Consider the following 16,776-nt stretch of genomic DNA (forward strand, 5'->3'; position numbering starts at 1 on the left):
TAAAGTGATATGTGTACAACAAACTACTGCTGTAGTGAACTAACTATCATGGTTCCTTGCAGTTTGTTATAAGAGTACTTTACTGTATTTATAAAGTTATATGTGTACAACAAACTACTGCATAGAACGAAGTGATTGTAAAGTCCCGTTGTATTTCCCTATACATTAATAACCAACTTATGCAAATGTGTACAACAAACTACTGCTGTAGTGAACTAACTATCATGGTTCCTTGCAGTTTGTTATAAGAGTACTTTACTGTATTTATAAAGTTATATGTGTACAACAAACTACTGCTGTAGTGAACTAACTATCATGGTTCCTTGCAGTTTGTTATAAGAGTACTTTACTGTATTTATAAAGTGATATGTGTACAACAAACTACTGCTGTAGTGAACTAACTATCATGGTTCCTTGCAGTTTGTTATAAGAGTACTTTACTGTATTTATAAAGTTATATGTGTACAACAAACTACTGCTGTAGTGAACTAACTACCATGGTTCCTTGCAGTTTGTTATAAGAGTACTTTACTGTATTTATAAAGTTATATGTGTACAACAAACTACTGCTGTAGTGAACTAACTATCATGGTTCCTTGCAGTTTGTTATAAGAGTACTTTACTGTATTTATAAAGTTATATGTGTACAACAAACTACTGCTGTAGTGAACTAACTATCATGGTTCCTTGCAGTTTGTTATAAGAGTACTTTACTGTATTTATAAAGTTATATGTGTACAACAAACTACTGCTGTAGTGAACTAACTATCATGTTTCCTTGCAGTTTGTTATAAGAGTACATTACTGTATTTATAAATTCCTTGCAGTTTGTTATAAGAGTACTTTACTGTATTTATAAAGTTATATGTGTATAACAAACTACTGCTGTAGTGAACTAACTATCATGGTTCCTTGCAGTTTGTTGTAAGAGTACTTTACTGTATTTATAAAGTGATATGTGTACAACAAACTACTGCTGTAGTGAACTAACTATCATGGTTCCTTGCAGTTTGTTGTAAGAGTACTTTACTGTATTTATAAAGTGATATGTGTACAACAAACTACTGCTGTAGTGAACTAACTATCATGGTTCCTTGCAGTTTGTTATAAGAGTACTTTACTGTATTTATAAAGTTATATGTGTACAACAAACTACTGCTGTAGTGAACTAACTATCATGGTTCCTTGCAGTTTGTTATAAGAGTACTTTACTGTATTTATAAAGTGATATGTGTACAACAAACTACTGCTGTAGTGAACTAACTACCATGGTTCCTTGCAGTTTGTTATAAGAGTACTTTACTGTATTTATAAATTCCTTGCAGTTTGTTATAAGAGTACTTTACTGTATTTATAAAGTGATATGTGTACAACAAACTACTGCTGTAGTGAACTAACTATCATGTTTCCTTGCAGTTTGTTGTAAGAGTACTTTACTGTATTTATAAAGTGATATGTGTACAACAAACTACTGCTGTAGTGAACTAACTATCATGGTTCCTTGCAGTTTGTTGTAAGAGTACTTTACTGTATTTATAAAGTGATATGTGTACAACAAACTACTGCTGTAGTGAACTAACTATCATGGTTCCTTGCAGTTTGTTGTAAGAGTACTTTACTGTATTTATAAAGTGATATGTGTACAACAAACTACTGCTGTAGTGAACTAACTACCATGGTTCCTTGCAGTTTGTTATAAGAGTACTTTACTGTATTTATAAAGTTATATGTGTACAACAAACTACTGCTGTAGTGAACTAACTATCATGGTTCCTTGCAGTTTGTTATAAGAGTACTTTACTGTATTTATAAAGTTATATGTGTACAACAAACTACTGCTGTAGTGAACTAACTATCATGGTTCCTTGCAGTTTGTTATAAGAGTACTTTACTGTATTTATAAAGTGATATGTGTACAACAAACTACTGCTGTAGTGAACTAACTATCATGGTTCCTTGCAGTTTGTTATAAGAGTACTTTACTGTATTTATAAAGTGATATGTGTACAACAAACTACTGCTGTAGTGAACTAACTATCATGTTTCCTTGCAGTTTGTTATAAGAGTACTTTACTGTATTTATAAAGTGATATGTGTACAACAAACTACTGCTGTAGTGAACTAACTATCATGGTTCCTTGCAGTTTGTTGTAAGAGTACTTTACTGTATTTATAAAGTGATATGTGTACAACAAACTACTGCTGTAGTGAACTAACTATCATGGTTCCTTGCAGTTTGTTGTAAGAGTACTTTACTGTATTTATAAAGTGATGTGTGTACAACAAACTACTGCTGTAGTGAACTAACTATCATGGTTCCTTGCAGTTTGTTGTAAGAGTACTTTACTGTATTTATAAAGTGATGTGTGTACAACAAACTACTGCTGTAGTGAACTAACTATCATGGTTCCTTGCAGTTTGTTATAAGAGTACTTTATTGTATTTATAAAGTGATATGTGTACAACAAACTACTGCTGTAGTGAACTAACTATCATGGTTCCTTGCAGTTTGTTATAAGAGTACTTTACTGTATTTATAAAGTGATATGTGTACAACAAACTACTGCTGTAGTGAACTAACTATCATGGTTCCTTGCAGTTTGTTATAAGAGTACTTTACTGTATTTATAAAGTGATATGTGTACAACAAACTACTGCTGTAGTGAACTAACTATCATGGTTCCTTGCAGTTTGTTATAAGAGTACTTTACTGTATTTATAAAGTGATATGTGTACAACAAACTACTGCTGTAGTGAACTAACTATCATGGTTCCTTGCAGTTTGTTGTAAGAGTACTTTACTGTATTTATAAAGTGATGTGTGTACAACAAACTACTGCTGTAGTGAACTAACTATCATGGTTCCTTGCAGTTTGTTGTAAGAGTACTTTACTGTATTTATAAAGTGATGTGTGTACAACAAACTACTGCTGTAGTGAACTAACTATCATGGTTCCTTGCAGTTTGTTATAAGAGTACTTTATTGTATTTATAAAGTGATATGTGTACAACAAACTACTGCTGTAGTGAACTAACTATCATGGTTCCTTGCAGTTTGTTATAAGAGTACTTTACTGTATTTATAAAGTGATATGTGTACAACAAACTACTGCTGTAGTGAACTAACTATCATGGTTCCTTGCAGTTTGTTATAAGAGTACTTTACTGTATTTATAAAGTGATATGTGTACAACAAACTACTGCTGTAGTGAACTAACTATCATGGTTCCTTGCAGTTTGTTATAAGAGTACTTTACTGTATTTATAAAGTGATATGTGTACAACAAACTACTGCTGTAGTGAACTAACTATCATGGTTCCTTGCAGTTTGTTATAAGAGTACTTTACTGTATTTATAAAGTGATATGTGTACAACAAACTACTGCTGTAGTGAACTAACTATCATGGTTCCTTGCAGTTTGTTATAAGAGTACTTTACTGTATTTATAAAGTGATATGTGTACAACAAACTACTGCTGTAGTGAACTAACTATCATGGTTCCTTGCAGTTTGTTATAAGAGTACTTTACTGTATTTATAAAGTGATATGTGTACAACAAACTACTGCTGTAGTGAACTAACTATCATGGTTCCTTGCAGTTTGTTATAAGAGTACTTTACTGTATTTATAAAGTGATATGTGTACAACAAACTACTGCTGTAGTGAACTAACTATCATGGTTCCTTGCAGTTTGTTGTAAGAGTACTTTACTGTATTTATAAAGTGATATGTGTACAACAAACTACTGCTGTAGTGAACTAACTATCATGGTTCCTTGCAGTTTGTTGTAAGAGTACTTTACTGTATTTATAAAGTGATGTGTGTACAACAAACTACTGCTGTAGTGAACTAACTATCATGGTTCCTTGCAGTTTGTTGTAAGAGTACTTTACTGTATTTATAAAGTGATATGTGTACAACAAACTACTGCTGTAGTGAACTAACTATCATGGTTCCTTGCAGTTTGTTGTAAGAGTACTTTACTGTATTTATAAAGTTATATGTTTAATGGAGATTATTTGAGACAGATTACACAGTGTGCTGTATTGTACCTGAATCAAAGTTAACAATTAAATCTGACAATTTTGTTGTTAAATGTTAGTTGTCATCACACAAAGAGCATGCAGATTTTAACTGTCACTTGTAACAAATATGTTTCTTTCAGTTCCATTCATAGTGGTAGCTGCATACCCACATCATCAAGAAAATATAGTTGAGAAAAATGAAGATCTTTGTATCTGTGATGTGTGGATTTTATGTTTATTTTTTAAAATAAAATACTTTGAGTTACATCCTGGTGGGCGGGACATGGCCCAGTGGTACAGCGCTCGCTCGATGTTCGGTTATTCTGGGATCGATTCCCGTCGGTGGGTCCATTGGGCTATTTCTCGTTCCAGCCAGTGAGATACTTCCCAGTTACCCTACCAATCGCCTCTCTATAATGTGTATATGATTGTGGTAAGTGCTGTCCTGTCTGAGTGAAATGGGTGTTTAATGACGTCCAGCTGGTTCAGAGTTGGAAGATGACCTAAGTTTTGACAGTGCAGTGAATACTACCAGTCCTGCCATTGACGATAAATGTGATTGTATTTATTGTTAAAAATGTGTTTTGTCTCGGCATTAAATGAATGCAATTGTACCAACGTGTCAAGTAGCCTGTGGAAACTAGGGATGTTAGGAAAAACATCCCTTTATATCAAAATGAAACCTGAAAGGTTCAGTAAATATGTTTGTGTGTGTGTTGGGGGTGGGGGGTGGGGGGGTGGGGGTGGGGGAGGTGTTACAGTAGTCCTATTAAAGGGTCCTAGTTTGGTTGATATAGTGCATATAGTATTTTTTGCTGCATATTGGGCTGGATATATAAAAAGAAATGTTTTATTTAACGACGCACTCAACACATTTTATTTATGGTTATATGGCATCAGACATATGGTTAAGGACCACATATATATTGAGAGAAGAAACCTGCTGTCACCACTTCATGGGCTACTCTTTTTGATTAGCAGCAAGTTTTTTTTTATATGCACCATTCCACAGACAGGGTAGTACATACTACAGCCTTTGATGTACCAATCGTGGTGCACTGGCTGGAATGAGAAATAGCCCAATCAGCCCACTGATCGATCCCAAAACGACCGCACATTGAATGAACACTTTACCACTGGGCTACGTCCCGCACCCTGGATATATAGCTCATTGGGTAGAACACTCGCCTGAGGTGCTTGCATTGAACGATTGAATCACCTCAGTGGACCCATTCTCTTACTGGTATTTTCCCCCATGGTATGTGATGTCCTGTCTGTGGGAAAGTGCATATAAAAGATTCCTTGCTGCAAATGTAGCAAGATTATATGTCAAAATTACCTAATGTTTGACATCAAATAGCTGATTATTAATAAATAAATAAATGTGCTCTGGAGGTGTTATTAAATATTCTAACTTTGTAATACAGTCCACAAGCCAATAATAAATGTTAACCATAGTTTAAAATGTGCTCAGAAGGTGTTATTAAATAGTCTAACTTTGTAATACAGTCCACAAGCCAATAATAAATGTTAACCATAGTTTAAAATGTGCTGAGGTGTCATTAAGCAAACATTCCTTTACTTTTTTTGAGATGTTTTAAAAGCCTATTCTGGTATTGCTCGTAAGAACTGCAGTTCTGTACAGAATTCACTTTGTGGTTCTTTGTGTCGACTGGCACACTAAGTCAGCATGACACTTCATTCATCCTGAACATTATTCTTTTGGAGTCTTCGATGACTTTGTAATTAAAAAACGAACAACAAACAGAAAGAAGAGAAGAAGACAAGGTGTTCATAAATTTATAAAATAATCAATTCAGATCAGTTTAGAGAGAAAGAAGTGGTACATGGTGAGATGTTGGTTATCTCACTCCATCTGAACATCTTCAATCATCCACATCTGTCTGTCTGTCTCTGTCTCTGTCTCTCTCTCTCTGTCTCTCTCTCTCTCTGTCTCTGTCTCTCTCTCTCTCTCTCTCTCTCTCTCTCTCTCTCTGTCTGCCTCTCATCTCTCTCTGTTTGTCTGCCTCTCATCTCTGTCTCTCTCTCTGTCTCTGTCTGTCTCTGTCTCTCTCTCTCTCTCTCTCTCTCTCTCTCTCTCTCTCTCTCTCTCTCTCTCTCTCTCTCTCTCTCTCTCTCTCTCTCTCTCTGTCTGTCTCTTTAAACCACAGCCTGCAGCCTGTGTGTCTGCCTCTCATCTCTCTGTCTGCCTCTGTCTGTCTGTCTGTCTGTCTGTCTGTCTCTCTCTGTCTCTCTCTCTCTCTCTCTCTCTCTCTCTCTCTCTCTCTCTCTCTCTCTCTCTCTCTCTCTCTCTCTCTCTCTCTCTCTCTCTCTTTCTGTCTCTTTAAACCACAGCCTGCAGCTGATACACAAATTGATAACAACAAAAACGGTTTTAAAAATAAACTTTAAAAAAAAACAACCTCTGCCACAAAATGTTACAAAAAAGTAATTTGTGTCAAAAAATGAGCTGATTTTAGAAAAACAAATTGATGAAAACCTGCCTGCTGCTGCAGAATGTAAAGAACAACAAACTACAGGGGAACCGGGCCGCGGCCGGCTAATCGTGTGTTGGCCGCCTCGCCGTGCAATACAGAGCCGTGTAATACGCAGCCCGGGGCACCCGCACATAAAGAACAAGTTAGCTCTTTAATATGATATAACTTTAGGGGCTTGTCTTCCCGAGAGGAGAAAAGAAAATTATATCGTTTTCCTTCAATGGAGAAGTAATAGCAGATCCCTCTGGGCAAACAACACTGAGAAAACAATGTCGCCTTTTTTTCTCCTTTCTTTTTTAACTGGAGTATCAGAAGAAAAAAAAGTGTTCTCTGGTTCGTGACAGAAATTACGCTTGCTGCTGTTGTCATATGGAAGGCCCAATCAACCCCGATGTAATTAACATGTGTTTATATTACTGCTTCGTAGAGTGATTCATCTTTAATGTGATAACACACACATGTTAATGCTGTTCAAGGGAACGCTCGTGTATATTTAATAATAATTTCTTATTCGAGCCAGTGCACCATGACCGGTATATCAAAAGCCGTGGTATGTGCTTTTCTGTCTGGGATGGTGCATATAAAGGATATTCTCATTACAGCCAGTGCACCATGACTGGTATATCAAAGGTCGTGGTATGTGCTATTCTGTCTGTGGGATGGTGCATATTAAAGATATTCTCATTACAGCCAGTGTACGATGACTGGTATATCAAATGCTGTGGTATGTGCTATCCTCTCTGTGGGATGGTGCATATAAAATATCTCTTTCTAATAATGGAAATTTTGTTAGCATGTTTCCTCCCTGTGACTATAAGTCAGTAATTACCAAATGTGTTCTAGTGGTGTCATTAAACAAAACAAACTTTAACGTTTTTGTGTATATTTTAAAAATGTTTTATTATTTGATTGATTGGTTGGTTGGTTGGTTGGTTGGTTGGTTGGTTGGTTGGTTGGTTGGTTCCTTCCTTCATTCATTCATTCATTCATTCATTTATTTATATTTCATTATTTTATTATTTTGTCCCTTTCCTTATATCCATCTCCTTTCATTCTGATTTGATGGCTTCTCACGTCTTGCAACTTATTTTGCTGGCTACCTCCATATCCCAGGCCTTGTCTCTCCACAACAGGTATGGCCATCTCTGCCACACACCTGTCATTTCCCATGAACTTTTGCTGTGAGCTTAGTCTGACCACTGACGGTTAACATGTGGTCAAGCTGTATTCTACTGATTGTGTTTCTACTCCTACAGTGCTGTTCTAGTTATGGTGGTCAAGCTGTATTCTACTGGTTGTGTTTCTACTCCTACAGTGCTGTTCTAGTTATGGTGGTCAAGCTGTATTCTACTTTGTTGTGTTTCTACTCCAACAGTGTCAATCGCTCTGTTTGTGTTATGAGGGTCAAACTGTATTCTACTGGTTGTGTTTCTACTCCCACAGTGCTAGGGGGCAGGACGTGGTAAAGCGCTTACTTGATGCATGGTAGGACTGGGATCGATCAGCATCGGTGGGCCCATTGGGATATTTCTCGCTTCAGCCAGTGCACCATGACTGGTATATTAAAGGCTGTGATATGTGCTAGCCTATCCTGTCTGTGGGATGGTGCATATAAAAGATCCCTTGCTGCTAATCAAAAAGAGTAGCCCATGAAGTGGCGACAGCGGGTTTCCTCTATCAATATATGTGTGGTCCTTAACCATATGTCTGATGCCACATAACTGTAAATAAAATGTGTTGAGTGCATCATTAAATAAAACATTTTTCTTTCTTTTTCCTACAGTGCCAATAACTGTTCGTGTTATGATGGTCAAGCTGTACCCTACTGGTTGTGTTTCTACTCCTACAGTGTCGCCACCCAGGCAGAGCTCCTGGGAATTGTTATGACTTGAATCTCTCAGCATTAATATGTTTATGTTGAAAATATTAAACTCAGTTAGTTCGAGAGTCTCTTTATAATTACACAAGACACCTGCCGCTGCCTTCCTGTGCCAGCTTCTTCCAGATATAGGGTTCCAGTGGCAGCTTTCTTTTCAGGCCAAGCCAATGTTAACCTTGTTTTACTTCCCAGGTATACAGACAGAGATTTCAATCTGTGATCTACCTGTCTGTCTGTCTAGTAAGCTGTAGGTTTCTTTTCAGTGCTAATTTGGGTACATTTCAGATGTATTGTAAAAAATAATAATTATTATAAATTAATTAAAAAACTAAAAACCCTACTTAGTAGAAAGGAATATGTGTTTAATGACACTTAGTATACTTGAAACTACAGGTTTCTGGTGTCTAAAAAATTGTTATTTTGACACTTGGGAGAGGGAGAGGGAGAGAGAGTGGGGAAGGGAGGGAGGGAGAGGAAGAGCGTGTGAGAAACAAATAGAAAGATGGTGTGTGATAGAAAGAAACACAGATGGACAGAGAGAGAGAGAGAGAGAGAGAGAGAGAGAGAGAGAGAGAGAGAGAGAGAGAGAGAGAGAGAGTGAGACACACACACAGAGAGACACACACACAGAAAGAGAGACACACACAGACAGATTGAAAGAGAGAAAGAGAAGGAGGGATTGATGGAAGGAAGGAAGGAAGAGACCAACACATAAGGTACCCCTACTGAACAGCATCAATAAATATTTTAAATGTACTCTCCCATACATAGCATGGCACAAAAACAGGACAGTTCATTCTGTGACCCAATACGCTTGATGTAAGTGATCTGCTGTTGAGCCTGATATACCAGTTGTGGAGCACAGGTTGGAATGGGAAAACCACCTCTGGCAATCACTCCAGATTAGAAACATGTTAATAAGGGTTTACTGCCTGATCCATTGCCACAAGTCAAAGACCCACTTGGCCTGGCCTTTCACTGGGTTGTTTAAAACAGCTTCCTGTATATGTTATTGCATCAGCTTTCATGTGAAGAAATTTCTTATTCTCTTGGCAGGCCCCTCTAGAACAATTTACAGTATATTTAGATTTCCTCCCAGCGTTCATCAGAAGTGGATTTAGTGCTGTCAACACATTAACATAGATGATGATGACCATGTTTTTATCATGGGATGGCTGATACAGTGAAACCCACACAACACATTAACATAAATGATGATCACCATGTTTTTATCATGGTATGGCTGATACAGTGGAACCCACACCACTAGAGTACATTAATTTATTAATTGTCAGCTATTGGATGTCAAACATATTATGGTCATTTTGACACAGTCATAGAGAGGAAACCTGCTACATTTTTCTATTAGTAGCAAGGGATCTTTTATATGCACCATCCCACAGACAGAATAGCACATACCACAGCCTTTGATATACCAGTCATGGTGCACTGGCTGGTACTAGAAATAGCCCAATGGGCCCACCGACGGGGATCGATCCTAGACTGACCATGCATCAGGCATGCACTTTACCACTGAGCTACATCCTGACCCCTTGAATCACTGAATACCAGACCGACAATATCATCATCAGAGGTGGGTCCAGGTGTGTGTGTGGGGGGTGGGGGTGGGGGGGCAGGGGACCTGTCCTCCCTAAAATATTCATGTGCCCCGTTTTTTCCCTCTTTTTGGGATACCCTTTTGAGGATTTGGTCTATGTGCCCTTTTCCCCGTAAGCTCCCTCCCCCTAAAAGAAAATAAATAAATAAAAATAATAATAAAAATCTTGTATCCTTGTTTAACATTCATTCATGTACCTGTTTTAATTCATTTGTCTGTTTACCTTTGTTTGGCGTACAATGTATTTTTCATGCTGGGGTGTCAATATTCACTCACTCACTCACTCACTCACTCACTCACTCACTCACTCACTCACTCACTCACTCACTCACTCACTCACTCACTCACTCACTCACCAACCAACCCACTCACCCACTCACTCACTCACTCACTCACTCACTCACTCACTCATTTATTCATTCATCTGTCATTATATAGTTATGTTGATCATCAATTCCTAATAATACATAACCAATAGCATATGCATTTGTTTGTGCTGGGGTGTCATTAAAACATCCATTCTTGCACCTGTCGTTTGGTATGAGTTGCAGCGAATGTTTTAAGTTTTGTTAATACTGACATTAGAGAGCGGCTCACTAAAGCTGTAGGGCGGGACGTAGCCCAGTGGTAAAGCGCCCGCTCGATGCATGGTCAGTCTGAGATCGATCCCCGTCGGTGGGCCCATTGGGCTATTTCTTGCTCCAGCCAGTGCACCACGACTGGTATATCAAAAGCCATGGTATGTACTATCCTGTCTGTGGGATGGTGCATATAAAAGATCCCTTGCTGCTAATCGGGTGCCAGCTATTAATGACATCCCTGATAACCGTAAATAAAATGTGTTGAGTGCGTTGTTAAATAAAATATTTCCTTCCTTGCTAAGGCTGGAGGGCTGTCTACATGGTGGTGCTGCTGCTGCGTGGTTTTACACAACCAGCTGCTCTCATATTATATTCATCATGGGCTATTATCACCTGAAACCTCACTTTCAAGCCAGATGTGTAAACACAATCTATAAACTTATTTTTCGCTCATCTTTCACCTATTTTCTGATATTTTCCAGATTCGTTTTTTTTTTACAGCTGAGATCTTCTTTCTTTTTTATCAACAGGATATGAGTGATTTTGGAAATGTGAAATTGAAGAATTGTTTTTTTTATTAATTATGTTTGTAAGTGGGGTGTTATTGGTTTTAAAGTAGGGTGTATATTTACAGTAGGCGGCTTTGTGGAGAACTGTACTAAGCAATGTAATTAATATGTATTGTGAAAAAGTTAAAGTATTGCTGTTGTTTATTTATTTTATTTCTATTATTATTATTACCGGTATTATTTTAATTTGACCGGCCTCGGTGGCGTCGTGGCAGGCCATCGGTCTACAGGCTGGTAGGTACTGGGTTCGGATCCCAGTCGAGGCATGGGATTTTTAATCGAGATACCGACTCCAAACCCTGAGTGAGTGCTCCGCAAGGCTCAATGGGTAGGTGTAAACCACTTGCACCGACCAGTGATCCATAACTGGTTCAACAAAGGCCATGGTTTGTGCTATCCTGCCTGTGGGAAGCGCAAATAAAAGATCCCTTGCTGCCTGTCGTAAAAAGAGTAGCCTATGTGGCGACAGCGGGTTTCCTCTAAAAACAGTGTCAGAATGACCATATGTTTGACGTCCAATAGCCGATGATAAGATAAAAAATCAATGTGCTCTAGCGGCGTCGTTAAATAAAACAAACTTTACTTTACTTTTTATTTTAATTTTTTATTATTATTATTTTTATTATTAATTATTATTATTACACCACTAGAGCACACTGATTAAGTAATTAAGACATACCCCTCAATATCAAACTCTGGGGACCTCTCAATGACCTCTGGAAGACATCACATTTCGTCATCACATCCGGATTATTGATCTAATACGGCCAAATCTTGATTGAATGCAGAAGAAGAAGAAGAAATAATTATCAGCTTTTGGGGGTCAAACATTTTGTAGTCTTGACACATAATCTTCTGAGAAAACCTGCAACATTTTTTCCATTTGTAGTAAGGGAATGTATTATGGACTTTACCGCACAGAGAACAGTGCTAGCTGTAGGGGCACTGGTTAGAACAGGACAAATATTGGTGGTATGGCATTTGCTTATGTCTGAAGATGAAGCCCTCTCGGTGGACTTGATGGTTTGGTTTTTCTCCACCATTGCTGCTATATCAGGAGGCAGCTGCAGGTTTCTCCTCTCACCACAGATCCCGTTTCACAAACTTGCCATTGTTAAAAGGTGCTAAATAGAGAATAATACATGAGTGGCTGTTAAATACCATTTATCTCGCAGCGAGTTGTTTTAAAATGTACCTAACGAGTAAAAGCGAGTTTGATACGTTTTTAAACAATGAGTTGTAAGATAAATGGTATCTAATGGACACGAATGTATTGTTCTATTTCTTACATATCCTCAAAAGCCAGGTTTTATTCAAATGTTAACATCTTTTCCAACTAAAACTTATTTACAGCTGTTGGACTTGTAGCTAACTTACACGTCACAGACACATGGTTGTCAGGTTAACTATACGTCACAGTGTTGTTTTTCATTGGCTGCATGGCACTAGTGACCTGGTCATCACCTAGGAGCAGCCAGTCATATGTCTTGAAATTGTTACACATACGTGTGTTAACAACCCATGTTATCAAAAATAATGCATGGTGTTCTCACCAACGGGTGTGTAAGAATAAACATTAATTTCTGTTCCTTTCCAAACAAAATGCTAACAAATGTTTGATAAACATGTATGCAGATTTGTGATTTCAATATCAAATATGGGCGGGACGTACCCTAGTGGTAAAGCACTTACTTGATGTGCGGTCGGTTTGGGATCGATCCCACGACTGGTATATGAAAGGCCATGGTATGTGTTATCCTGTCTGTAGGATGATGCATATAAAAGATCCCTTGCTATTAATGGATAAATGTAGCGGGTTTTCTCATTGACTATGTCTAAATTGCTAAATGTTTGACATCCAATAACCGATGATTAATCAATATGCTCTAGTGGTGTCGTTAAACAAAACAAACTTTAATTTAACTTTCATTATCAAGTATATTTACCACATTCTGCTTCTATTTATATTTGGTGAATAACATCTCAAAAACGACTTCCCACAGACAGGACAGCACATGCCATGACCATTGATATACTAGTCATTGATCACACAAGTTGCAGCTATAATTGACAATAATTGGCTGTTGTAAACTCTGTGTGTATTGTTTCACCGAATCCGTCATCTGTTGGCTTCCACTGCAGCCCAACTGCTGTAGGTAAGATTCGCCAAAGCCATTATTTTTCTTATAAGATTTTCTCTCCAAATGTTGAATAATTACTTTTTTTCCTCAGCTTGACAGCTTGGCACACACTGCCTTCAAAATACTCATTTTACATCTCCAATTTTCTCTTACAAAAATAAATGATGTTGAGATTCTGCTAATGAGGGAAATTGAAAACTGCAAATAGATGGGTTGCTTGTGCATAAAGTTTGGAGGCTTTCTTGGGGGGGTTTTCTTGGGGTTTTTTTTTGTTCAGAGTGGAACTGCTCATGACAAGAAATTGATACAATGATGGAAGTTAATCTGGGTGGGTCCAGGAAGTGTTGTAGTCTTATGAATGAGTTACGATGAAAGCAGTTTTAAAAATACGACAAAACATTATTTATTCAACAAATTGGGGAAGTTGCACAGACTTTTTTTTTCCTTTCTTTGTTTTGTTTTTTGGTACTTTTAATTAAAATTAGCTTGACTTCTGATGATGACTTTATTTTTAAAAGAGAAAATGTGAAAACATATTGAGGGGAGTGATTAATTGCTCCCCTAACTTACATTATGGAGAGCTATTTCAGATACTACCATATTGAAGTTTGTTTTGTTTAACGACACTGCTAGAGCACATTGATTTATTAATCATTGGCTATTGGATGTCAAACATTTGGTCATTTTGACACAGTCATAGAGAGAAAACCCGCTACATTTTTCCATTAGTTGCAAGGGATCTTTTATATGCACCATCCCACAGACAGGATAGTACCTACCACAGCCTTTGCTATACCAGTCGTGGTGCACTGGCTGTGACGAGACTACCATATGATGATCATAGAGTTTGGTGCATATACAGACATTTCCTTTCGGTTTCCACGCTAATACTGATGCATAGCTTCTGTACTCTGACTTCAGTGGACTTGGTTTGAGTTTTGAGTTTTTCTTCTCCTAGGAGAGTTTCCTTACTAGGATTCTGAGCCTCTCCAGCCCAGTTTTGATTTTGGAGTTTGCTTCTCCTAGACAGTTGTCTTTCCTGACTCACGTCCTCTGTCTGTCCAATCCATATTAGTCTAGTTTCTACCCTTTGACCAGTCCAGCTTGGGTGACTCGACCAGGAGCTGATGCTCCAGCTGGCATAGCTCTCCAAGTCATTGAGACATGCAAGCTACCTCACCACATCGAGGAATAGACCATGACATAGATACCATATAAATACACATGCCAAGGAGAGCTATAAATTGCTCTCCTTAAACTAATCTCAGGGGAGTGATGGGGAGCAAGAGTGATAGCTACCCTGAAACAGCGAGGTCTGAAGGGATTTGAAAAAAAAGAAAGAAGAAGAAATAGATATGACACACACACACACACACACACCCCCCCGTGCATTGTATCTGCATTTATACTTGCACATCACCACAACTCATCTAAAGTTAAAGTTTGTTTTGTTTTAAGACACCACTAGAGCACATTCATTTATTGGATGTTAAATATATGATCATTTTGACACAGTCATAGAAAGGAAACCCGCTACATTTTTCCATTAGTAGCAAGGGATCTTTTATATGCACCATCCCACAGACAGGACAGCACATACCACGGCCTTTGATATACCAGTCGTGGTGCACTGACTAGAGCAAGAAATATGATTATCCATGTAGTGCTGTTAATGCTATTTGTTTCTCTTCTTTTTCAGAGATCGGCTACCTCAAGATGTGATATGTTAAAAAGCAGAATCCTCTGTCTTCCGGTTTAACACAAGATGGAGATCTCAAAGATGTGTTGTTTGAAGATGAAGCTCCTGCCGTAACGAGTGCCTTTCACATTCCAGATTGGCTTTCTTAGTAGATCAGGAAGGAAGGAAATGTTTTATTTGACGGCACAATCAACACATTTTATTTACGGTTATGTGGCGTCGGACATATGGTTAAGGACCACTCAGATGCTGTCGCCACTTCATGTGCTATTCTTTTTAATTAGCAGCAAGGGGTCTTTTATATGCACCATCCCACAGACAGGATAACACATACCACGGCCTTTGATATACCAGTCATGGTGCACTGGCTGGAGCGAGAAATAGCCCAATGGGTCCACTGACGGGGATCGATCCCAGACCGACCGCGCATCAAGCGAAAGCTTTACCACTGGGCTACATCCTGTCCCTCTTAATAGATGAATTAATATCTAACCCAGAATGGATTTCTCATTCAGTCACTGGAAAGCTGCTTTTGTGATATTCCTGAAGCAAAGGATATGTATCACTCCATTTCTACTTCCCTGTACCATCATAAGGATCAGATTAAAGGCAAAACAAACAGCTGGTCCCATGTAGTTAAAAGTAGAACACATGGGTAGTAGCATTTGATAGGAAATGTATAAAAATAACAAAAAGGGCTTAAAAATTAACATTTAGAGAACACCTGGTACCATCACTGGTTTGATAGTGATTCATCATGAGTGCATGTCATCACAGCTGTACTTTATTCTAATGAGCTCTGTCCGGTGCTAGTTTTGATTTTATAAACCTAGTCTTTGGGTGGCAGTCCTCTTTGTGGCGGTACAGGAAGGATGTACAGTCCAGTAAAGGATCTGCTTAGGAATGGTTGTCCTCTTATAGACGAGGTAGTAGATAGAAAATCAACCACTATTTTACCAAATGCCCATTTGACTCTTCATTGTTCGGTTATACGTTTTTGATCACAGATAAAAGTTTTGCCCTTCAGATAAAAAAAAAGAAGTTTTTGTTTAACGACACCACTAGAGCACACTGATTTATTAATCATCGGCAATTGGATGTCAAACATATGGCCAATTTTGACAGTCATAGAGGAAACCTGCTACATTTTCCCGTAAGTAGCAAGGGATCTTTTATATGCACCATCCTAAAGACAGGATATCATATACCACGGCCTTTTATATACCAGTCGTGGTTCACTGGCTGTGCCGATAAAAGCCTAATGGGCCCACCGACGGGGAACGATCCCAAACCGACTGCACATCAAGCGAGCGCTTTACCACTGGGCTACGTCCCGCCCCCTTTCAGATCAAGTGCATCTTCTAGTTATCTGAATCGGTGCTGTCAAGTGTCGTGCTATAAGGAGGTCTGCCACTTCCTGGGACGATTCATCTCGGTTCTTACTTAGTAGGAGAACTGTCACTGACCACGAAAGTGCTCCCTGTAAATTTAAATCTCTGTGCAATACTGAAAATCAGATATAGTAATCATATTTTTATACTTTTCGTAGATTTTGTTTTAAGTTCCTGCTATTGAACAATCACGGATAGAAACGGGTTTGATGAAGTGTGCGTATGATTGAGGTGGGGGAGGAGGGGGAGGGGAAAGAAAAGTCTGTTACAACGATGAAGACTAAGAAACTAGGTACTCTGTACATATCCCTGTATGTTACTTATGTCCATTACGGAGAAATATGTATATTGTGAGAAAGGTGCGTTTTGTTATT

General features: G+C 38.2%; 1 protein-coding gene across 4 annotated transcripts in view; it reads left to right on the plus strand.

Moving 5' to 3' along the window:
- Positions 1-15,278, plus strand: part of LOC121388618 — a 180,539-nt gene extending 165,261 nt beyond the window's left edge. For 2 of the 4 annotated variants that reach the window (XR_005959990.1, XR_005959992.1), the window contains one exon: positions 15,012-15,278. The gene's annotated coding sequence lies outside the window, so the exon portion shown is untranslated. Of the gene's footprint in view, positions 1-8,307; positions 8,651-15,011 lie in introns of those variants that run through there. The other 2 variants (XR_005959991.1, XR_005959993.1) reach the window with 1 other exon arrangement.
- Positions 15,279-16,776: the final 1,498 nt, after the last annotated feature.

Source organism: Gigantopelta aegis, chromosome 14 (genome assembly GCF_016097555.1).
Source record: "Gigantopelta aegis isolate Gae_Host chromosome 14, Gae_host_genome, whole genome shotgun sequence".
In the NCBI taxonomy this organism is placed as follows: domain Eukaryota; kingdom Metazoa; phylum Mollusca; class Gastropoda; order Neomphalida; family Peltospiridae; genus Gigantopelta; species Gigantopelta aegis.